Source organism: Ictidomys tridecemlineatus (genome assembly GCF_052094955.1).
Source record: "Ictidomys tridecemlineatus isolate mIctTri1 chromosome 2 unlocalized genomic scaffold, mIctTri1.hap1 SUPER_2_unloc_1, whole genome shotgun sequence".
NCBI classification, from domain to species: Eukaryota; Metazoa; Chordata; class Mammalia; order Rodentia; family Sciuridae; genus Ictidomys; species Ictidomys tridecemlineatus.
In genome coordinates, this window is record NW_027520951.1 from 143,042 (window position 1) to 167,953 (window position 24,912).

The 24,912-nt window shown below is 40.9% G+C and overlaps 2 pseudogenes; both read left to right on the forward strand.

Moving 5' to 3' along the window:
• The first annotated feature begins 39 nt into the window (after positions 1–39).
• On the forward strand, positions 40–20,799 carry LOC144372230 (chondroitin sulfate synthase 1-like; annotated as a pseudogene).
• A 22-nt stretch (positions 20,800–20,821) lies between these two features.
• Positions 20,822–22,391, forward strand: LOC144372231 (chondroitin sulfate synthase 1 pseudogene; annotated as a pseudogene).
• Positions 22,392–24,912: the final 2,521 nt, after the last annotated feature.

Below are 24,912 nucleotides of genomic sequence, written 5' to 3' on the forward strand. Positions count from 1 at the left end.
TTGGAGAAGAGTAGGGAGGTTTTGAGTTCCTGGTCGGCCATGGGAAATCTAAACTGCTGTGGAGAAGGTATGTTGTCAGTGATATTTTTAAGTCTGTTTCTTCAAAGGGCAGTTAACATTTACTGAATATATTTTTCTCTTGATTTTTTTCATCTCTGACCCTGAATGTTCTCTCCTAAGATTTAAGTATTTGATAATATTGTTTTATCACTCAATTCATATATTTGCTTGTACTATTGACCTGGTTATTGAAAATGTTTTTCTAAATTTAGAAAAATGAACCATTACTAATGCTAATATCATGTGTGCTCTTAAAATAAATAAATAAATAGGGGGAGAACATCTACCTTGCTTTCATGAGGTGAAGAAATAAAGTGAGAGAGAGTATATGGATGCTAAGTAAGGCAATATATATCCCATGAAAGGGCAATTAGAGGCCATACTCAATTGAATGTATATGAAGATCTAAACATAATATTAGAGAAGTCTAAATTAAGACATTTGTAGAAAGGAAAGAGGAGTGAGATTTCAGGGAAAGTTTTCAAGTGGTTGATGACTACAGGATCCCTGATGTTCGGGGGCTACTGGGAAGGAGGCAGAAAGGACAGTGCTGTGAGGTCAAAGGAGGGTCATCTGATAATGGAGGAAATGAGGATCTCAGGGATCTTTAAGGAGGATTCATTGGTGGAGGTTCACAGGTTGTAGTTACTGGTGGATCCATGTAGGCAGATAAGTATGGCCTCTGGCCCTGCAGGATCTAGGAAGAGGTGTGGAAGCCCAGGAGAAGGAATATGCCAGATCAGAGCTGGTGAATCTACAGCAACCACGTTTTCAACCAGGCCTTGTCTGGATGCTCAGGTGATGGCCAGAATATTAGTCTGCAGACATGGGAGCAGGCCAGATTTTGAAATGGAAACACCAAAGCATCATTCCAGGGTATCTGTTTCCCTCCATTAATTCACATTAACAAGCCATACAGGTGAGAAAAGCACAGGGAAACTTCATTCTTGGAACATCCATCAAGTGGCAGTTGTGCCAAGAATGAAGTGGCAGTTGGTTTAGAATGTCCTAAGTTCTCAAACAGTTTGTGAGCCCTACAGAGCCCTGATGATATGGAACATCAAATACTCATCAGGATGGCTCACTGAGAGGCAGCTGGCAGTGAGCAGACCCTGGGAGTGGGTGGCTACAAGTGTGTACTCTACTCTTGACCTTCAGATAGGCTTCATTTGCATGAAATCATCATTTTTTAAGTCAGTAATTTTGATGAAGAGGCAGAAGCCTGGGTTATGACTGAAACATTTCTCTTAGTATAATTCAACCTTCTGCTACTAAATCCTCATACTAAAGAGGCTTCAGGGGAGGAGTATTTGAGAAAGTCTGAGAAGAGTTATGGGTTCCTGGTTCTAGGGAATCCACTAGAGGACTCAATTGCTCAGGAATCTCTGGTCCCAGGTAAATAGCTACATTCCTGTCCCACATCCACTGCTCATCACTGTTGTGAATCTAGGCAAGTCACATAAAATCTCCAAATTACAAACACCTAAACTCAAAATTGTGGTGGACAGACTCTGTTTCACCTATCCCTTCAGGCTGACATATGGTCCCAGGAGGTCATAGATATTCTCCATGAGCTTTACAGATATCCATCTGTAAAGAATGAGGAATAGATTTTCTTCACCCATTGCTCTGGAGGATGACCTCTGTTTCACACCTCTCTATTCAAACACTGTCAATGATTGGGCTTTTTTTCCCACACATTTAATGAAGTGTCCTATTTAATGACAGGACACATTAGCACCCATATAAAGCACCAGTCCTCTTAAGGATGCATGGATGTAATTATTGTCAGCCTTACACCATTACATGGATCAGATGCACACTTTTTGCAAACAATTGAGAAACAGAGGGGTTTATTTAACTGCACAGGTATGTAATTTTTGAGGTAGGATTTGAACAAAAGCCACATAACCAGAGCCTCTGCTTATGGTCACTGTTTCCTCTGCCTTTCTATGATTCCACCTTAGTAATTGTGTTTGTGCATATAATATTTTGTTGAGTTTTAGAGCCCACACATTGCAATTTCATCCTAAAGCTCAATCTGTCATAGGTGCTTTGCTGCCCCAATGGTGAAAAATGAGTTCAGTAGTGTGAAATCTAAGAACATTCACATCCCTCCTTCAAATTTTATTAAACATAGATTTTGTTATATTTTAAAATTTGTATTAGTTATTTATACACATTTATTTATTTATTTATTTATTTATTTATTTATTTATTTATTTATTTATTTATTTATTTAAATGTGGTGCTGACAATCACACTCTGTGCCTCACCCATGCTAGGCAAGCACTCTCCAAATGAGCTACAACCCCAGACCCAGATTTTGTGATATTTAACTCTGCTCACAGACTGCAAAAATACATCAGAACTTTTTTTCTAATATTCAATTGTAACATTGTCTCCCCTACTGTACTAATATTCTACTCTCACTTTCTATGCCATCAATTTTTCAGTCTCCATGAAAGAGTGATATTTTGCAAGCATTTGTCCTTCTGTGCCTGACCTATTTCACTTAATGAAATTATCAACTTTGTTGATGAAAATGACAGAGTTCTTCTCACTGGGAAAAAAAATACAAGAAATATTTAAGATGCTGGGCATGCTCTTTGTGTATAATATATACTTGAATTCAAAGCTCAAATTATACCCCCAGATATTTACAATTATCACTTAAAAATTAAAACTGTTTGAATCATTATTTGAATTACTAATGATGACCCATTGCTTTTCTTGCTAGTACGTTGTCAACAGCTAACTCTGTTTTATCCCATTTCCCAGGCTCTTGCCTCCCACGTGAGCACCGGAAAACATCAAAGCACACAGAAGGGATCCACAGGCCTTGGTCCAGAGGGGCCCACCTGTTGCCCCCGAACATCCTTGTGCCCAAGGAAAAGTCCAAAAAAGGTACCTTGGAAATCCTGTCATTGTGTCCACTCTGCAATAATGATTCTAGTTTATATAGAGTTCCAATTTTTTTGTTTGATGTGTACAAAATGATGTGCTTTGAGTCATTCAACAGTGCTGCAGGTCCAGAAGTAAAGATCTAGTTACCATTTAATTGTGTGCACTTGATTCACTCAACTGTTGATGGACACTTGGATTGATCTTAAATATATTTATGGCGAATGCTACAAACATTGAAGTGATTGTATCACTATATTATGCTGACTTGCAGTTCTAGAGAATAAGCAAAGAGGAATGTAATAGCTGAGGCTTGTGTGTTTCATTCTTGGATTTTTCATGAATCCCCACATTGGTTTCCAGAGTTGTCCTAATAATTTACAGTCTCACCAGCATTGTGTCGGTGTACACTATTTCTCCTATCCTTGCCAGTATTTCTATGGGTATCCAGTTTTCCCAACACCATTTGTTTAAAACATGATGTCCTCTCCAACATATTTTGGTGCCCTTGTCTCAGGGATCAGGTGGCTGTAAGTATCAGGTGGGTTGTCTCTGTGTGGTATATTCTATTTCGTGGATCTTCATATCTATTTCAGTTCAATACCATACTGTTTTTGCTACTCATCTCTATAGTATAATTTAAAATTGGGTATTGTGATGGCTTTCAAAATAGTTTTTCTTGCTCAGATATGCTTTGGTAAATTGTTGTTGTTGTTGTTATTATCCCAAGTGAATTTCCGGTTTGGTTTTTCAATACTGTAAGGAACATTATTGGTAGTTTGAAGGGGATTGTATTGAATTCATTGAATCTGTATATTGCTGTTGATAGTATGGCCACATTGACAATATTAATTCTGGCTATCCAAGAACACAGAAGTTCTTTGCACCTTTTGAGATCAACTTCCATTTTTTTCCAGTTTTCTATAGTTTTCATTGTGGACATCTTACACCCTCTAGGGTATATTCATTCTCGGGGGCTTTTTCAGATTATTGTAAAAGGGATAGTTTTTGGAATTCTATATCAGTGCCATCAATGTTGGAATATAGTAATGCTATTGATTTATGAGTGCTGATACATTGCTAAATTCACCAGGTCTAGAATTCTTCTGGTGAAACTTCTTGGCACCATCAACTTGGCTGTGTCAAGAAGGCTCCTGCTTTGCTCTCTGGGGACAGTGGGAATCACAGAGCTTCCTTCTTGCACCAGTGTACAGTGCAAAGAAGTCTCTTCTTCAGCCAAGTAAATGCTGCCCCTCTCACCTCAGGATTTTCAACTAAATCTGTCTATTTTGTTTCTGTGTATGTTCCCTCCCTATGTGATCTAGCAGTGCCACTATTCCTGCTGCTATAGCAGGTGCTGCTTCTGCCACCACCAGCTTAGATCCCAAGTATTTTGTTTTTTGGGGGGTTCTTTATTTAATGTACCCAAGTTTCTGATTCTCTGAGACTCCCTGAGTGTCCACTCTTGAGTTTTAGTGAAACCCCTCTTTTGCCCACCTGAGAGGAAGGACTATTCGCACTGTTTACATTACAGGTTGTGGAGCTGCAAGAAATAAAGGTTCTCTCTACCTTAAATTGGTTTCCATTTTGCAATGCATTATTTTTTTACTTAATTTTCTGACTTTATATGCCTCTATGATTTTTCTCCATTCACTATTAAGTTTTAGTGAGTTCCTTTAGTTTCCCCCCTCACTGAGAAGCAGTCTTCCTGCCTTATAAGTCTGGGTGCATCCTTCCTCCAATCTGCCAATTTCCCTTTTCCTGACAGCAAATTTGCACAATATCTGAAGACACCAAGGAATGTTTAAGGCCAAAATATACTCTTATCTTGATGAATAACTCAGGTGAACTTGAAAACAGATTTTATTCTCTCATGGTTTTGTGAAGTATTTGTACAAATGCCAATTAGATCAATGTGAATGATAATGGTGTTGGTAAATTCCTAGGGTTTCCAAATCTAAGTACCAGGTTTCTTGGGTTGAACTAATGCAACTATACTATCTTAGAGGTCTATTCCCTAGAAATCCCACATTGACCTGTTAGCAGAAACATACTACTTCTGAAAACTTTAGGGAAGAATTTTTCCTGCCCATTCTTAACTTCTACTGGTTTGGTGGCCATCATTTTTCTGCTTGGTTTTCAACTGCAGCACTTTACTCTCTGCTTCCATCATCACATGGCATTAGTCTCTCATGAATGTGCCCCATCTTCTTATGAGAACAGATGCCCTATTTGGAGAATAGGTCCACCCTGCTCCAAGAAGATACCTTTAATTGCTACGATCACAATGACTCTCTTTTCAAACCCAGTAAAATTTGGAGGTACTGGAGTTAGGACTTAAACCTGTATTGGGGTGGAAGTAATATGACCCACAACAGAGTTGACTGATTCAAGAGTATACTTTTTCTTTTCTTCCTGATGGATCTGTAAAGTGTTATGAAGGAATGCTGAAACTACTAGTGTATCCATAGAATATTTCATTTCTCATTGTAGTTCCTTCCATTTATTCCGAATTTTTAATTTTTGTTTCCTGGTATGCTCCTTCTCTTGTCATTCAGAAACAATCCTATTCCAGCAGCAATGGAGCCTGTGTGTGTTAAACAATCATCTCCATACACGCTAGATCCATGTCCACAGTAAGGAAGCCTCTGGAGTAATTCAACGTCAAACCAATGTACTGACAATGACCCTGTATTTCCCTAGATTGCAATCAGGTCATCATGCAAGTAGCATCAATGGATTTGGGAGGAGACCAAATAAATTATATAGCTGAGGTAATGTGACCCTTCTTTGTCTAAGATATAATTGTTGTTCTGTTCCTTTTACTTCAAATTCCTGCATGAAAATATGACAGTGTTCATTATAGGTGACTCATAGGTGGTGGAATTACAACTGCTCATCTATTCCCTGTGAGAATGATTCAAGATGACATTCACATATGAGAACAACCATTGTCAAATGATTGTAGTGAGCATTTTCCTCAGTGGCACTTTTCCTTGGTAGAAAATGAATTTTGTGCATGTCATCAAATTGTACCTGAGAAATCCCTCATGCAAAGCTCAAGTCTTTTCACAAGTTCCTTCTCTGCCTTACTTTGTGATCTGTGCCCCAACTACTGTTTCCCATCTAGTTATTTAATGTCACCACAGCCAACAGTAGACTTGTGAAAATGATCTCCTGCTCACACTGTCTTCCTTTCTGTAACTACAGGTAGCCTCTGCAGCAAATGAGAAATGTAAGTATTCTCAACTCCCTAACATGCTGAGGAAAACCTCTATACTTAGATAGGTCAGACATTCCTTCCTGTTTCTATGTAAACATTTATCTTGGATTTAGATTTCTTTTGGAAATGAGGATTGGCATGTGCTGACAAAGCGAAAAACCAGTGAAGGATTATGGCCATCTACCATAATCCTGAAACAGCTGTCTTTTTGGTAGTGTGCATTTAGGTGAATGAAGGTGGAGAGGCATCTCTGAGCATGTCCTTGTGTAATAATTGTGTATGCATTTGTGAAGCTGTGGGAGCTTCCTCAGAAATTCTGTTCTAACATGCCCAGTACAAAATTCCATTTTTTAAAACTAAAAACCCACACTAATGCATGATTTCTATGATACAATTCCTTCACATTTTATGACACCCAAGTATTAAATTCTGGTTACAAGGCCTACTCTGTAGATAGAGATGATGCTGAGTCAAAAGATCCAGGTTCTTGAGTATGCAAGTTATAGAAGATATAAGAATTCAGAAAATTGTCCTGACGGTAATGCTTTGGAAAGGGAAATGTATTCATCATTTAGTGATATATCACACTCCAGGTTATTCCAATATATTATTCTACTCATATCTCCTACAGAGATGTGAAATATTTTCCATACTTTTAAAATGGCCTCAGTGGTCATCTCTAGAAAGATATACACCTAGGGGTACAAAATTTCAAAAGTACATATCACACGTGGTTCTAGTCTAGCTGGAAAACCAAAGGCTCTGCTTCTCATTCATTCTTGTTCTTTTTTTGCTGTGTATTTTCACTGCTGTCCATATCAAGAAATGCCCTGAACAATTCACAAGCAATAAGTTGTATAATAATAGTCATTCTGTATCCTCCTAGTTCCCCCAAATGGCATGATGGAGTTAGTTTCTGGATAAAGGATGGGTCAGGAGTCCCCATCAAAAGCCATGGTAAGTTTGCTTATCTTCCTCTGAAATCCAAGTGTTGCTTTTTAGTTTCTCTTTCCCTTGTAATATCATATGATTTCTTGGAGATGATATAAACAATTTTCTGAGTGTGCAGATTTTCATGGGGGTGTCTATGGCCAACTGAGACCACACTGAAGGCAACATTAATGAGAAAGAATATCAGCAACACACTGTATGATAACAAGCTCTGTGTCTGGCTGTGGTTTCCCTCCTGGCCATTGAATTCCTTATTTATCACCTAATCTAGGCCTGTAACACTAATTCCCCTATAGAACCTTGTGTCATTTGATGAATGCACATTTGCTTTGTCCTTGCCTTTGAGTTCCTTTGACTGGACCATTTTCTCATTGGATTTTCTAATGTCACCAATTAAAAATAAAAAAAGATTTGTACACACAGGACAGAGCATGGCTTGACATTCATAGTGACTCCTTTTCTGTATTCACAGGAGGATTCAAGAGGAGCCATAAGTGGTATGTATCCTGGCCTCACTCTCTTCCTGATGCAAAATGTAAATGATGCCAAGGGTCAGACCGTCTCCCTTCTTTTTGAGTGCAGAGTCTAAGTAATTCCACTACCTCCTTGAGAATGACAAGTGAGGAGATTGTGGTCCAAATTGATTTAAAAAAAAACACACACACAAACACACAGACACCCCCCCACACACAAAAAAACCCATAAAAAACTATGGCCATTCTCCATATTTCCTGATAGCACCTGTGTGAGTTGAATGTTGTGGTTAGTTCCATGAGAGATTTGTATGTGTTGCTCTGTGTACATCCATGTCACTTGAATCTGAGTGTGCCTGTGCATTCGTTTTTGCACATTTGTGTGATTCTCTAGATATATACACACCAAGATGCCAAAGTCCACGTTTAAACAAAAAATGCCATGTCCATTAGATCATGATTTTGCATATGAGTAAATAGAGCAAATGATAAACTTTCCATGGGTGCAGTTCATTCCATGCCAAGAATGCCTCAATTAACCTGCAAAATATATCCCATCCAAACCTGGAAAATTTTCATGACACTCAATAAGAAAAAGCTCAGTTTCATTCCTGTCACTGCACCAGTAGCAACATCACTTAATAACAAACCTCACTTGTCTATAGGCCCTGTATTTAGACAGGGCATTTGATTGTTCATCACACTTCACTCATGTCAGTTTTTCACATTCATATACATTTTCTCTGAGAGGTGTCAGAATTCATTTTCCACTCCTTTTCTAAGCACAAAGTTTTGGACAGGGTCAATCCTTAACAGTGACTCTCAGGTCCACCAGCACACTGTGCTCACTTATGGTAGGAATCTGAGACAGGGAAGATGCACAGGACAGAGTTTCCTGTAGCTAAGGAAGGGATTTGTTTGCATATTCCAACTGACATTGAAACCTGCCCTTTTGGGTCGTTTGGTAGACAACACTTTATGGGAAACATGTTTAAACTGGAGGGACTTTCATCAGGGATGACCAATGCAACTGCAGCTCATCTAGTTACAGAGCTAAAGATGGGCTCCAGTGAAGATCAAGCTCAGCTCAGCAGTGGTGTCTGATCCCACAGTTTAGGTCTGTGCTGCTTCCTGTGTGCCCCGCAGGATATCACATTGACAGTGTCTCTGATAAGTCTTCACATTGTTGGTCTCAAATGCTATCCAGGTCCTCCTAATCACACATATATGGATACTGACACTGACTGGTCACTGGGAGGGTGGAACCACTGTGCTCGTCATTCCTCCTCATTTCTGAGCTCAGCCCTGGGCAGAGTGTCTTCATCTTAGCCCTATCAGTATTTGTTGAATGCCCCTCTGTGCTAAGACCTCACTTGTCCAGCATGTGGGGCTCCACAGTGAGCCACTTATCCACCTGGGATCTCACCAGAACCAGCCAGAATCGTTAGGGAAGTTTAGAAGATAGCATTGCGTCCAAGCTCTGCACCCACATTTCTCATCAGCTCTAGGTGGGATAGCCTCATCTTGTGGGGAGCCATCTGGATTTTAATGCTGATTTTGTTGATGCAGAGTCTTCAGTCCCTCAGAGAGTTCCTGGCCCTTTTGCATGAGTCTATAATCTACTTACAAATGAGGAGTGAGGTTATGCTAGCAAACAGCTGTCCAAGGAAACCCAGGGGAAGGAAATTCATACTTGCTTCATTTTCAAACTCCAGGTCTTGGCCATACAAAATAGCAATCACTATTTGGATATTTTTAATTTTATTATTAAAATGTATTTTTAATTTTATTTAATTTTTAACTAAAAACCTTCAAAGTCTCATCCAAGTTCCACATTTCAAGTGGCCAGCAGACCCATGTGCATAAGGCAGAGAGCACTCTCTTGTGAGCAGCTGCTGTGATGATGGCACAGTATTTGTTCTGTGAGTTTATATTCCTGAAACTGTTGGCATCACAGTTTGCATGTCAGCTTGGTCTGTTTCAAGGAGAGAGTAATAATGTGCCAATGGAAGGAAGTAGTTAAAATTTGACTCCTTCAGTTCCACTCTCAATCTTGAAGGTTTGCAGTTGTTTGCAGCATCCTGTTTGAGGCCTCTGACTCCCCAGAGCTAAGAGAGGGTCTAAGAAGCCACAACAGAGATCAAGGTGATCCTGACTATTAATATTAGTAAGACTCTGTTTTTCTTGCTAATAAGAAAACCCTTGAGACTGAATAATTTATACAGGTGGTTTAGCTTACAGTTCTGGAGATACAAGAGCATGGTGCTGGCAAACACTTGGCTTTTGTGAATGCCCTCTTAGCTGCATTGCATGATTGGTGGTGTCAGCATGGATGCAGGTGCAGGAGGGAGACATCACATGGGGAGATAGGAAGCCAGCAGTGATCAGATGATTCATTTTCTCTTCTTATATAACCAGGATCTAACAAGGGTTTGAGAAAACTATATTCCTACTTCTGAGTCTCATACCCTTAAAAGACCTCATCACCTCCAAGCAAACCCTTCCTCATACAGGTGTCACAACTGTCATCATGACCATTCTAAGGACCAAGCCTCAATCACACAATTCTGTGCAGTACAAATATTATGAACCCAAGTTACCATCATGAGCTTAATTGTGACAAAGAATGCAAGAGACAATCTTAAGTAATGCTCTTGTTGATTTTTGTGTCTCTAAAGGTTGGACATGGAGCAAAAATTATGAATCCAGCAGTGATGAGGAAGAGACTGCAGGTAGGAACAGCCCTAAGGGTATGACAAAATGGGAAGTTTTCTTCTAGGAGTTTAGTTCACCTAACTCATGTGGAAAATGAGGAGTGGGCATGAAATAGAAATAAACAGAAATATGTATTGCTTTTATAAAAATAACAGTTAATAGTCGTCATGACTTTGATCATCCTGTTTGTAAGAAGACATTTTTTCTGCTTTGATAGTTATACACAATCTTCTATACAAGCCCCACTCTGTCCTGAATTTGCCTCATCTAAGCATCAAGTAGCTTGGCTTTTATTATTGGCTATTTTTTGGCATTTTGCATAAAAGAATTAATATGCACTTTAGGTTTGATGCACAACCGAAGGAATCTAGTGGAACACACTTTCATAAAGTGACTTTGTGAAACTGTAATTGAAGCTCTCACTAGTGCTAAGCAGTAAATAAAAAGTCACAAATTCCCTCTGCATGTTCTCTTCTTAGAGCAGCACTTTCTCTTCTATGTTTTGTCTACTCCTGGTTTAAAATAAACTCCCAACTGTGAGGGACTTAAAGAAAATTGTTTCAGTGCTCCCTGGACAGGTCACTGTGTTCTCCTGTAAAAGAGTGGGGAGAAGTTCCTCCTTGAACATGTTTCTAACCTCCAGTCTTCATCTAATTCTCAAGCCCTGGGACTAGGAGGAACATCTGAATGTGCTTGTATTCAAGAGGCGTAAGTCCAGAAAATCAGAGAGATTGTGGCAGCCTCTTGGAGTAAAATTGATGACACAGACATCCATACTGAGTACAGCGGCAGAATTTGAACGTGAAAAGAGCTCTTGGCATCCTAGATCTATTTCTCATTGCAGAGGTGAGGTGATGTAGGCCAGGAGACAGGAGTGCAGACAAGATGAAAAATGGAGAGCTTTGACTTTGGCTCTAGAACACCAGGAGAAGGAGCAACTCAAGTTCTCACCTTGACTATAACTCTGACTTTTCTTTTTCTAAGGACAAATCATCACCATCATGGCCATGGTCCACAGAGAAGACATAGAATCTGATGCAGAGGAGGAGGAGGAGGAGGAGGAGGAGGAGGAGGAGGAAGAGGAGGAGGAGGAGGAGGAGGAGGAGGAAGAAGAGGAGGAGGAGAAGAAGGAGGAGGAGGAAGAGGAGGAGGAGGAGGAAGAGGAGGAGGAGGAGAAGAAGGAGGAGGAGGAGGAAGAGGAGGAGGAGGAGAAGGAGGAGAAGGAGGAGGAAGAGGAGGAGTAGGAGAAGAAGGAGAAGGAGGAAGAGGATGTACTTTGTTCTCAAAATTTTATTAAGGATGGATAAAATAAAGGTTCTATAATTTTAACTCAGTTTGAACACTTTTCCCATTCTGCTGCAGGTACCAGTATTTTCCTCAATTCTTCAGTGGCCCTCTATAGTTTACTTTGCTCTATTCTTATCAACTTCCACAGTGATTAGTACATCTGAATCTTCATGTGTATGCTTCCAATTCAGTTTGCTCTATCTTGCTCCTCCTTCTCTTTATCTTTGAGACTTTGCCTCCGGCCATTGTTTTGCCTCCAGCTTCTGCCTGTAGCTCTTTGGCTGTGAATCCTCTGGGCCAAAGATCCTACCAAGAAAATTAAAATCTAGATATTTTGGATTTTTTTTACATGAATAGAGCACAAATTTTCATTTCTCTTGTTGTAGATGATGCAGAGTCACTCCATTCATTAAATCATACCTACAAAGGCTAGTAATGTGTTTCTCATTCAACCATCTTGCCCCCATACACCCTCCCCTCCACCTCCTCTCCTCTGCTCAATCCAAAATTTCCCATTATTCTCTTGACTTTCCCCCAGAATATTATAGGCCTGATCCACTTATCTGAGAAAATATTTGGGCTTTGGCTTTTGGGGAATGACTTATTTTGTTCCATGATATTCCCAACTCTGTCCACTTATCTGTCAATGCTATATTTCATTCTTCTTTAAGGCTAAGTAATATTCCATTCTGCAAATGTACCACAGTTTGTTTATACATTCAAATGTTTAAGGGCATCTAGATTGTTTCCACAGTTTAGCTACTGTGAATTAAGCTGCTATGAACACTGATGTCACTGCATCACTATGGTGTGATTTTAAGTCTTTGGTGTATACATCTAAGAGTGGGAAAGCTGGGTCAAATGGTGATTCCATTGAAAAATTTCTAAGGAATCTCCAGTCTGCTTTCCAAAGTGGTCACACCATTTTGGAGTCACAAAAATCAGAATATTCTCTACAGACACATTTAGTTTCTCTCATAACTGAATAATAGGCCCCACAGAATTAGGAAATTTTGCACTCCTTTTTTTTTTCTGTACTACCATTTAATGTGTGTACGTGACTTTATGTAGTCTGCTAATTCCTTTCTCTGGCAGCCTATCGAGGTGGTTGAAGCTCCCTCAGAATTTGGACAGGATGCTCAAGAGCTTCTTGTCTTTCACCAACTACATCAGGTTATCTGGGATTACCATTTCCCCTGATCATATTCCAGTCTCCACAGATCATATTACCCTATGCCTTGGCACCAATTCCAGAAAGAAGGTATGGGTGAGGGTAAACCTGGGAACTGTCTGCTGAGGACCTAGTGTACCTCTCTGCACTGGGTCCTTCTCTGGGCACAGAGCTGAGGCCCATGGAGGCTTCTATATGAGCTACAGTGAATGTTGATGAATGTGTATGTATTCCAGTGTGAGGAGACCCTGTGACATAAGCCACAGTGGTTCTGGTCCCCAGCTGTATGGACAAACTTAAACTTATCCTCTCTCTCTCTCTCTCTCTCTCTCTCTATATATATATATATATATATATATATATATATATATATATATATATATATATTAATAGAGGACTTGTGATAGGAGACAAAATCTGCTATTTAGGGAAAGTTTCCTAGGAGAATCCCAATGTAGACCATGGGAGTTTGGGAACTGTCATGTCTCCTTCTGTAGAGAATTACACATCTTTTGAAGAGCAGCTCATGGTGCAAAGCCTGTTGCTGATAGGTACAAAACAACATCAGTCATCACTTTAATGTGAAGCCAGAACTGTGTGATTTGCCAGTGAGAAGGTCAACGAGACTTAGCATCATGGATAATTTGCTTCTGGGAAGGAGCAAGAGCAGGGCTCCCACCCAGTACCCTGCATGGGCACATGGTAAAGGCCCCATGTTTCCAACTTCCCAGTACCAGACACTGTTTCAGGAGTCCCATATGTATGTCCTATGGGAGGAGGTGAGGCTTTGGGTAAAAAGTGAGTGTGGCACTACTGCTATCTGAGGACTCTGGTCCAAAAATGTCTAATAATAATACCATGAAAGCAGATTTTGCAAAGTCTCTTAACCACATTAAACAGGCATGCATAATTATTTTAATAATGTTATATAACCCACTATAGCAAAGAAGTATCATTTTAACAAAGATTGGATGAACACTTATTTATGATATAATTCAGATTCTTTTTCTCGTGTCATTTCTTTGAAATAAGTTTTATATATTTGTTACATGTCAATTTAGACAGTAAATTTTTCTCAGAAATGTATTATCTGTTTTCTGTTTTCTCATTTACATTTTTTAAGGTAGATTTACTTAATGAAATAACCGAAGTATGATTGGTAATTTTCTAACCACTGAGTTTTTAACAGAAATAATATTTACCCTTTGATATTTACATCCAGTCATGTAAATTTGATTTGTGTTTATTAGAATAAATTTAACATTGAAGAAAATGAATGTTTGTTTCATAATTTAAGTAGTATACTAACACAACACTTCTAAATCTATATAGTATAATTGTTTAAAATTTTTATTCTTTTTAGATATACATGACAGTAGAGTGGTTTTGGATATATATGGAATATAATTTACCATTCTTTTGGTTATACATGATGCAGAGTTACACTGGTTGTGTATTCATATATATAGAGACAGAAGTTATATAAATAATCTAATATAGGGGTATAAAAAAGCAGTTTTTCACTGTTCAATGTTACAAGCTTCTTCTATTTTCACATTTATGTTCACAGAAATTCAGTGTTTCTTTTAAGTGACCGTTTTCACCATCACAGTTTTACCATAAAGAAAATAAACTCTTGTTTGCAAAGTCATAAAGGTATTTTGGTGCCAGGTCATAATCAACAAAGAGTGAACAGAGAAGGAAATGATCCTGATGATGAGGTGGTTCTTGAATTAATTCAATTGATGTGTATCAGGTGGCTTCCTTCCCTAGACATGTTTTCCCAAGCAGGTCATGAACACAATGTCCATGCTTTCATGAAGAGAGAGTATTCATGTGGTCATGAAAACAGATTTCCACTCACAGAGGTGACCTGCCTATAACCAGGTGGCAACAGCCGTATCCAACCCTGAGTTCTAATATGAGATTATTTCCTATGGGAAGCAGCCAGGTATCTCAGAGCAGATTGATGACACTAGACCTTACATCATGGCAGACTGACATTAGTTCTCAGTGAAACATGCATTTACTCTTGAGGGAGCTTGTTTTCCTTGCCTGCAGTGCTTCTGCCAAAACTGTTATCCATGGACTTAGTGAACACCTTAACCACCATTGTGGTATTCAACATGGGGCTTCTGAGCACAATGCTTATGTCACAGCCAATAAAGGGGAGCAATCAAGCCATATTCTTCCCATTACTACTCTTACATTTCCCCAATGTCCTAAAACACCAGGTCTGAAAAAAAGGTTGACTGGCTTTTGAGGAGTCAAGATGAATCTTGGTGAGTGGTTACACCCATATCCAATACATAATGTTTTTGGAATAACCAGTATTCCTGAAGCTAGAATGAGGGCCTGGGCCTGGGAATGACTCCACACACTAGTGACTCACTAGCACAATGTTTGATTCCTATTTCAGTAATTGAACCCTATTATTGATCTAGTGAAGAGGACTTAGTTCCAAACACAGGACACAAGAATGACTGCTGTAACCTGGGTTTAAGCCTCTATTTTGCTACTCATGACAAGGAATCATTAGACCAAGTTGTGGCCATGAGGTCATGATTGTTCCTGATAATCAGGGGAATTATTTTGCCATTGCTGACTCAAAATAAGGAGGCAATGCATGGAAAGAAGCATGTTCTCTAGTCCTTCCTTGGACTGCAGTTAAGGTCAGAATACCAAGACAATCCAACTCAGCAGGGCTACTGGTGCACCTATGTTGTATGGAGTGATGATTTGTGCCTACCACCTGGCAGTACTAGCTAAGATCAACACTAGCCAAAGCATTTTTTTTTTTGGTGGTGAAAGGAATTAGAATAGACAAGTGAGAAATTACCAATGATAATCACAGGAATTAGAATTCTATGGAAAATATTTATTTTAATGAGAATGTATTTGAATATGTTTTCCTTCCTCTGTCTGATTCTAGTGTCAACTAACATAGGTGTGTTAAAATTATGTAACTATCCAAGCCCTGTGTCACATGCCTGTAATCCCAGCTGCTTGGGAGACTGAAGCAGGATCATGTTATGAAAGAAGCCTCAAGAAAAGCAAGGCACTAAACTATTCAGTGAGACCCTGTCTGTAAATAAAACACAAGATAGGCTTGGAGATGTGACTCAGTGGTCTAGTGACCCTGAGTTCAATCCCTGGTTCAAAAGGGAAAAAAAGTTAACATTTTATTTCAATATTTAATTTACATGATATCATAGGTGGAGGACAATGAACGTACTTGAGGTCAAAAAGTGTATTGTATTCTCTTGCTTGGAAAAGATGCACATTTTGGGGGGTGGCAGTTTAATGGATCATCTTATTACATGAAGCCTGGATATCATAATTATGTATAGGTGGAGACTGAGTGATCATGGAAGTGGCAATGAGTTTCTGCTTGACACTCACGGAATATGGTGCCATGTTTAGTTAAAAATGTGATAGCTTCAGTGTATTTCTCAAAATTGATCACATGTATATTTCTGGTAGTAGGAGGAATGATTTCTGTTGTACAAGCCATGGAAGCTAGAAGTGAATCCCTTCAATCGTGTGACTCATGCCTGCATATGGGTATCTGTTAGGCCACTACATAGAGAGGAGTGGTCCGGTTGTTCACATGTCCTTGGATTCACCTCCAGCATGGTTCTGACGCTTCAACTCTTTCATAACCCAGAATAACTAGGACATCTGGCTCAATTTACAAAACGCAAGGAATGAGCGGTACTAGATGGGGTATCAGGATATTTACCATGGAATTTAGCAGCCTAGAGCAGCTTTCTGAATATAGAATGGCCTTCCTGGTTCATGACTAGTCAGGTAGGTTGTTGCTGTGATCAAAATCTTACAAGAAAAAATGAGAGGAGGAATTTTCTTTTTTGACTCAGGCTCTGAGATTTGACAGGTCATATATGGCCATTTCAATTGCTGTTTCTAAACTGATGCAGAATATCATGGCCAAATGACATAGACAAGAAAAACATCTTGAATCATGACAATCACGAAGCAGAGAGACCTCTGTCTCCCAGGGAAACCAGGAACAAAATAGAAACCCCAAAGTCTCATCCCAAGACAACCTCATTCAGCCACAGTCTACCTGCATATAGTTAACACCTATATCACTGGATTTAACCTTGGTTAGTTTACACCGCACAACCTTTTCATTTTTTCCTCTCAAGATTCTTGCATTGCCTCCCCCTTGGTATTTGTGGCACACCCTATATCCAAACCATAAGAGTCCCTGAGATGCCTTTGCTGGACAACTTTCTTCATTGGTTTCTTTCATCAAATGCACAGTTACAGCCGGGCTCCCTGAGACCACTCTCGTTCATCTCTAGATTTTGGGGGTAAGTGTGTGTTTGGTCAACATGGAAGTTATGAATCCTCTGGGTGTACTACTAATAGGAAGCCCATCAAATCAGCTGTGGGGACAAAAGAAGAGACAAAAAAAGAGGAGTTGGAGGTTCAGCATTCAACTTGCTTCAAGCTGCTTTGGGGAAAATATCACCTTGATTTCCCTGACCGCTGGTTAGAGTCACTTTCCAGGTGTTGACCCTTTTGCCACTTTTCCAATTCTTCTGAGCTGTTTTTTTTGTTTTGTTGTTGTTGTTGTTTGTTTATTTGTTTGTTTGCTTTTCATCTGGGTCTACTTCAGATGGGCTGCTGCCCTTTCTTGTTCCTGTTCAAGGGTAAGGCAACTCCCTGCTGAGAGACCACTGATGACAAGTGACTCAGCGTAAGGTCACCATGGACTCTCACATTCCTCATAGTCCTCTCAGTATCTCCTACATGGACTTTGGTTTCATCTTTGGCATTTCATTTCATATTTCTGTTCTTGTTGACATGCTTCTATGCATTTCACATGTTATACATTTTTTACTTAATCAACTGCCTACTTTTGTGGATTTACCACCAATTTTAGTCTGAAACATTGTGTTTGACATATCTCATTCTGCAGTGTACCATAAGTGACCGCGTTTATTCTTATTTTTTAATTTTCCATGCTTTATGTGACATGTTAAAAAGCACCACAATCCAGTCCTAACAGACAAAAGAAATTTAGGTCCCTTATTTTCTATGAAGTTCATCAGCGTCACAGTTTCCATGGATGAACTTTAAAAATGAGTTGTCAAGTATTCCTCAAGCAGAGAGGATCCTGCCTCTGAACTAAGGTGAATTCCAGGTTCAGGGCTATGAACTGAGGCAGGTGAAAGTCAGTGTCAATCTGAGATTCTCCTCAGGGAGCCTGTCCATGCAGGGAGAAGTGACCAAGTGCCCCCTTCCCTCATGCAAGACCACATAGGAAATTCTTCCTGAGTAAAGGTATGTATGGCTGGAGGTGGGAGGAAATGCCAGAGAAGACTGTGTAGGCATCTTTGGAAGACCCTAGGATAGAGAAGCCTTCCCAGCGTTGACTTCTGGACAGTGGTAAATAGTTCCCTGAGATTAGCAGGAGGCACATGCAGTCATGCTGGGAGAAGGAAATAGACCTGAGGAGCCCCATCTTCTCACACTGTGCTCCCTCCTACAGCATCTGAGGTTAGTGTGCTCTCCCTTATGAAATTCAACCAGCTGGTCTGCCATGCTTACACATACAATCAGCCTCCTTCAGTGCATTTCCCAGGTGAGGTCCTCTTTGTGCCTTGGCTATTTCCAGTGTCCTGGGGGTGACCCTGTGTTACTCAGACCCTCAGAATATCACTGTAATGTCACTGCAACCCCAGACACAGTTTAAATTCTCCTGATGTCCATTCAGGGACTATAGTTGGACTCCTCCTTTTCATCCCCATTTCAGGAGTGATCCTGAACTCTATGCAACCCCAGCTTCTCTTCTGGATTCCTCTGAATGCCCCTCCACTGACGCTTGCTGGTTGAGGATTCACAGAGTAGCAGCCCCGCTCCTGAGGACCCCAAATCTTCTGTCACTGGAGAGCCTATTTTCAGTATGTCCTGCCTCACTCTGTGCCAGTGGTGCCAAAATGTGCCCTGTCCTGTGTATCAGATTGATGGCATTGACAGTGCATAGGAAGTCATGGCAAGTCAAGTTCATGTACCAAATGCTTTGTTTCTGTTAGAAGAGAATCCGTCAAACCCAAGCCTATCTCCCCACATGCAATAGTGTAGAGAAATTGTGTGAAACTTTGTGTGGATGCAGGCTTCTTAGGTATTGAGAAACCAAGACTCATGTGTTCCATTTAATGTCATCACAGATAATGATACACTTCTGTCAATGTGCTGTTTTCTACATGTGTTTTATCCTTTTTTTTTAGATTCCTCACTGCTCCACTAGCAGCTTCTATTGTGATTGGTTTATTTTTCCCATCATACCACTTTTGTTACCTTTCATATCCTTTTATCTCTATTTGAAATTTAATTTTACAGTGGTTTCTATATGCTTTACATCATTATCAACATAGTTTGCAATGATGCTACCTGAGTTCTATTACCATGTTCCCTCTCCTCCTACCCTCATCTATTCCTTCCTGTTTATGATGCTGTGGTCACAAGTATGATGTGCATACTGGCATTCTTGTGTTCATTTCCATTATTGATTCAAACTGTGAACTTAATTTCTCCTGTCTTTAATTCACATGGTAATATGTTAGAAACTAAAGTACAAAACTATATCATTGTTAGTATTTATGATCAGCTATGTAAGTACCTTTAGCAGAGATATTAATTCTTCAGGTTCTCAAGTTCCCATCTCTTACCCTTTTTACGTCTTAGGTCTCCCCTCAGTATTGCATGCTGGGCAGGACTAACAGAACCACAAATGTGCTTTGTAACTGTCCCATTGGTGGTTGTCAGCTTTTTTTCACTGTGACCATTATACCTAACAGGAACAAGTTAGAAGAGAGCATTAATTTTTGGCCCATGGCTTCACAGGTCTCCATGAGCTTCTGACTCTATCACAGAAAAAGCATGGTAGAATATGTAGAAGACCCTTATTTCTCACAATGCACAAAAATTAACTCAAAATATATCAAAGGGCAATGGTGAGCCAGGTGTGAGAATGTGTAGCAGCAGCAGCAGTCTAGGCCACAAGGAGAACAGAGGCAGAGCCTGCTGGGGCACCATCAGGGCAGGACAAAGTATCTGAGCAGATGCCATTGCTATTGCCTTTGCACTGCTCATTCACTTCTGTGCCAAAGCAAGAATAGTCATGGTGGCCTTGCTCGGGATATGCAGATTGCATGTGCAAGACATGTTCCCCTCTTAAAGGAGCAGGTCACTGTAGTGCAGACAGGTGTGTATAATGAAGCTTCAGCACCAGGCCTCCTGTCATTTCCGGGGCTGTTATGGGCATAGCTGGCCTTAGGCACCCACTGAGAATCTGGGACCAGGCCTTCTGGCACAAGGGAAAGCTGTTGTCCTTCACTGGGAGCTGTGGTGGGCAGGCTCCTAAACAGAGGTGGTGGTAGCAGCCCCGCAGTCAGAACGGCAGGACATGACTCCAGGCAAGTTGGCAAGCCTAGCTCTGCTTATTGCCTCAGATCTGACTCCTGCTGGGCTTTGTGCTAGCCTCACAGGTTTGTCATGCCCCATGCTTCAGAGCTGAAACCAGTGGGTCTGTGGTGCTGCACCAGACTGGAGGACTGTGGGCACAGCAAAAGGATCCCAGGCCTGCAGGACACAGGAAGATGTCTAGGGCTCAGCTGTGGCCACTAGGTTTGGCCCAGTTGGTAGCCTCACATAACAGGAAACTTCTCTGTGTCATAGTCATGACCACCTAGAAATACTTCAGACTCCTTCTGTGGCAATCTTCAGAACAGGATCCAAAACAATTCATGGTGTTTTTCTCTAGTGAGTGTTCGGACACATCTGTACCAATTCCAGTAGTGCCACTATGAGGCGTGGATGGTACTTAATCATCCCACAAGACATTTATGATGCTCAAGTATATGCATGAGCACTGCTTGGACTGTGATCTAGAAGCAGATGATGATTTTTACATCAAAGGAGATCATATGAAGAGATTCCTGAGGAGCTTGAATATCAGTGAGCCCTGTTTCTCAGGCAGATAGGACTCAGCTCTACAGAAGTGTCATGGGTCTTTTGAGATGCATCAGCTTTTTTTTTAATGAGAAAAAAAGGGGTATATCTGAGATCTCCAGAACAGTAAGATTCACCAAGCTATCACATACAAACTGAACAAAAACCCAATCTACAAGTACAAACTGCACAGCTACATTCTCAGTTGCCAGACTGCAGAGCAGCATCATCACACAATACAGCTCCACTGAGAAATAAGCCTAATGAACAAATGCAGAAACACAGAGATGCATAAAGAAGACCAACATCTGGGAATCCCTGCTTCCTTCAAGAGGTTTCAGGTCTGCCCTCAAGAGGAAATTCTGCTATGGGAATTTCTGAATGGGAAGAATTTGCACTTGGCTGTGGACCATTAGCCAACCTGCATCCCTCCCTTCCAAGGAGAATGGATTCAGCCTAGATGGAAGCCTTGGATGACATCTTTATGTAGGTAGTGGAAATGATCAATGCCACCATCAAGACCCGGGAATGCATCATGGAATTAAAGGAGATACATTGTGGCTATCATCCTGTGGTGAATCCCATGTATAGGGCAGAGTACATTCTGAACCTTCTGCTTCTATGCAGGAAGTATAAAGGCAAGAAGATGACAGTTCCTATGAGGAGGCATGCATACCTACAGCAGATTTTCAGCAAGATCCAGTTTGTGGAGCATGAAGAACTTGAGACTCAGGAGCTGGCCAGCAGAATCAACCAGAAGTCTGGATACCTATACTTCCTCTCCAATTCCCTGAAGAAGCTTGTTCCTCTCCAGTTCCCTGGATCCATGAACAAAAGCAAAGAGCCCAAAGATGAAAATGTCATATACTGATGCCATTGTCTGGACGTTCTGACATGTTTGTGAGGTTTCTGGGAAACTTGGGGAAGACATGTCCCACCCCAAATCATCATGCCAAATTGGTTGTACTAGTTTTTAATTCTAACTCCAACCCTGATAAGGCCAAACTAGTGGAACTGATGAGATTATAACAGTAAGTACCCTAAAGGTGTTATGAAGGTTTTGCCTGTATCTGTTGAATTTTAAATTGTTCTGGCCCTCAGAGTGGGATCTTGCCATTTCATAACAAATATTTTCACTTCTTCTGTGAAGTTGACCTGGTGTTTACCATGAAACTCCTGCAACAGTGTGGAGCCAATGGAGTTTGGGGCCAATAAACACATTCCCCACTCATCTTTAGACAGTATGATTAAAAGATTATTCATGGCGGGAAAGTTACCAGGGACAACCATTTTTCCTTTTACTCAAAAACTGGCTTCTGGAGAAACCATGGGTTTGGCATGAGTTGTACTTATAAGGGACATCTTGTCCAAGTGGGTGGCAATTTCCATCCATGGTGAGGGCTGAAGGATGTGGACATCTTTAACAGTGTTCTCCAGCAGGTTAGAAGATGTTCAGAAGCCAGAAAGCAGGTGTAGTGCATGTCCAATGCCCTCCTGTCTGTCATGACCCCAATCTGGATCCCAAACAATGCAAATGTCCTTGGGTTCCAAAGCATCATCACATGGTCCCATGTAGTAGTTAGCTGAAATGTGACTGGAGAAAAGATGGAAATTGTTAAAATGATGAAAAAGCCAGCCTAATGACTAGCTCTGCTGAATAAAACATTCTTTAGTTAAATATTTCTCAAAAAAAATTGTAAGATCAGCTTTTGAAGTCCACGCAGGGATATAATTTCTAAGTGAGTTTTTACATAGGACTCATTTAACATTGAGCTTTGTGAACAAAATTGTGGTTAGTGTTTGCCTTTGAATGCATCTTCCTTTGAACATTATGTTGCAGACCACGTTAATTCTGATTTGAAAGGTCTTTGGTATTTTTTTTATTTTCTTTCAGGCCTTTTCTCTACAGTCCTATGGCAAAAAAACATAAACATTCTCGTGAAGTATCATTGTAACAAAAAGAAACAAAACACTGTAACATTCTGTTTTGTTAACAATGCACAGTTTCTAACTATTTTTAACAAGTTTTTTTAAAGCCATCTCAAGTTTTTGAGCTGGAAGTTGAGCAGAGAGTGCAGGCAGAAAGGTCACTGATTTGCAGTCTGGTCTTATGGCAGTGTTGAGATGGTGAAACCTTCAAGATCTGGGGCTTGTGGAAGGTCTCCAGTCATAGATGGTGTGCCCTTCAAGGGGATTATGGGGTCCCTGTTCCCCTCTCTTTTTCTCTTTTCCTTACCACCATGCAGTGGGCACATCCTCTCTACCATGTGCTGCCCAATGTGGTCGACTTCCTTACTTCAGGACCAAAGTGATGGAGTCAACTGATCATGGACCAAAATGTCCACACCTGACAGGTAGAAGAGATCTTTCATCCATGCAAGTTGATTATTTCTGGTGTTTGTTAGAATGATAGAAAGCTATCACTGCAGGAATGCAGAACAAGTAACATGTACATATATCCCTCATCCTGTAACCACCCCTGCAGCCTTCCACCTGATGTCCAGCTGCCCCCATGAAGAAGAGCTTCAACACTTTCTGGCTCTCAGCTCCACATCACTGGTCTCTGCTGCCCCATATTGGACTGTCCATATCAGGTTGCACTCTAAGCACTTGGATGGAGAGATTGAAGTTAAGGAATTAAAATTGCCCCCCCAAAAAAAAAACAGCATCCAGTTTCAGTCTGGCTTCGTCCCAGGTGTTTTAAAATGTCTTGCCCTCCAAGGTCTTGGCTGGTACTGGTCAAGTCCCAGGACGCAGACTTTATACAAAGTTGCTGGGTGTCTTAGGCAAGAAAAACTCCCTCTCCCTTCCTACATGAAGTCATCAATAGAAGGAACTAGAATATCCATGTCAGGTCAGTGAGTGTGTGTTACCATATTCTACTAGGGGAGAAGAGTCTCCCAATTCCTAGGGAGAGCTGGGGTAGGGGATACTCTCCTCCCCAAATATTACCAGCGAAGGCAAGGTACTTAAGATCTTGGAGGCCTCTCTAATGGGGCTTGAATACACAGAGCTAGCCCCAAACTGAGAATTCAGAGGGTCAGAACCATTCTTATGTTCCCAGAACAATACTGTCATCCTCTGCCTCAGAATCCCCAATTCCCTACTCTACATTGGGGCAATGACATGACATGAGAAGAACCATAGTGGGTGGCATGGAGCAGGAAGCTGAGGACACTTGGGCCTGGGAAGGACGAGCACCCTATACTCACAGGGAGTCTCTGAGGCCTGTGAGTAAAGGAAGCAGCAGGAAGCTAGGGCAAGTCCTTCTGACAGAGGAGAAACCACAAGGGCATACCTACATGTTTAACCCAAGAGAGAAAATCCAGGCCCCATGAACACTAAAAAAATGGCCAGCTAGACCAAAACTCCTCTGTCACTGCCAGAATTCAGCTCTCAGTGTAGAATTCAGAATTCAGCCAACCCCAAATTTCTGAATTTCTGAGTGTGTCCACCATGTGAGGATGTGGTGTGTGGTGAGACATCTGCTGCAGGTGCAGGAGATGGTGGCAGGAGGGGAGCTGAGGCTGGGCATTGGTATAGCTGGGATGCTATGTTTAGGCACAGTCTCTTTTTTTCTCCCTGAGACCTGGGAAAGTCCCTAGGGGAATCACAGCTTCTGGGTCCTGAGAAGTGGGAGAGTCATGCCCATATGGGGGTGCTGTGGAAGGAGAAGCTACAGCCCAGACTCCTAAGATGGAACCTGCCACCAGTCCCCAGAATGTGTGGAGTCCAAGGCCAGAGGCAGGAGTGAAACATGCACCCCAACAGGAGAGAAGCAGAACTGTCTCAGGGAACTCCCAGGGGCTCCCCCCTGAACCCAGCATGATATCTTTTATGCCATCTTTTTCATCTACAAGGTCATTGACATGTGGGGTTTATTAGCCTTCAGCATCAGGCCTGGCCCTCAGAAAAGGAAGAAAGAACATTGTGGAATGGAAAGATCCAGCCTAGAGATAAGGACAGGTGATCTTATGAGTTGAGGGAAATCATTCAGTCATGATCACCATCCTTGACCTTATCTCATTCTTCCTTCTCATCATGATCATGATTGAGTCATTTGACAGTTATTTGAGATAGAGTGACCAAAATTTATCATCTATATTGGGACTTTCTGGGAGTGGAGAAGACACTAGTAATACTAT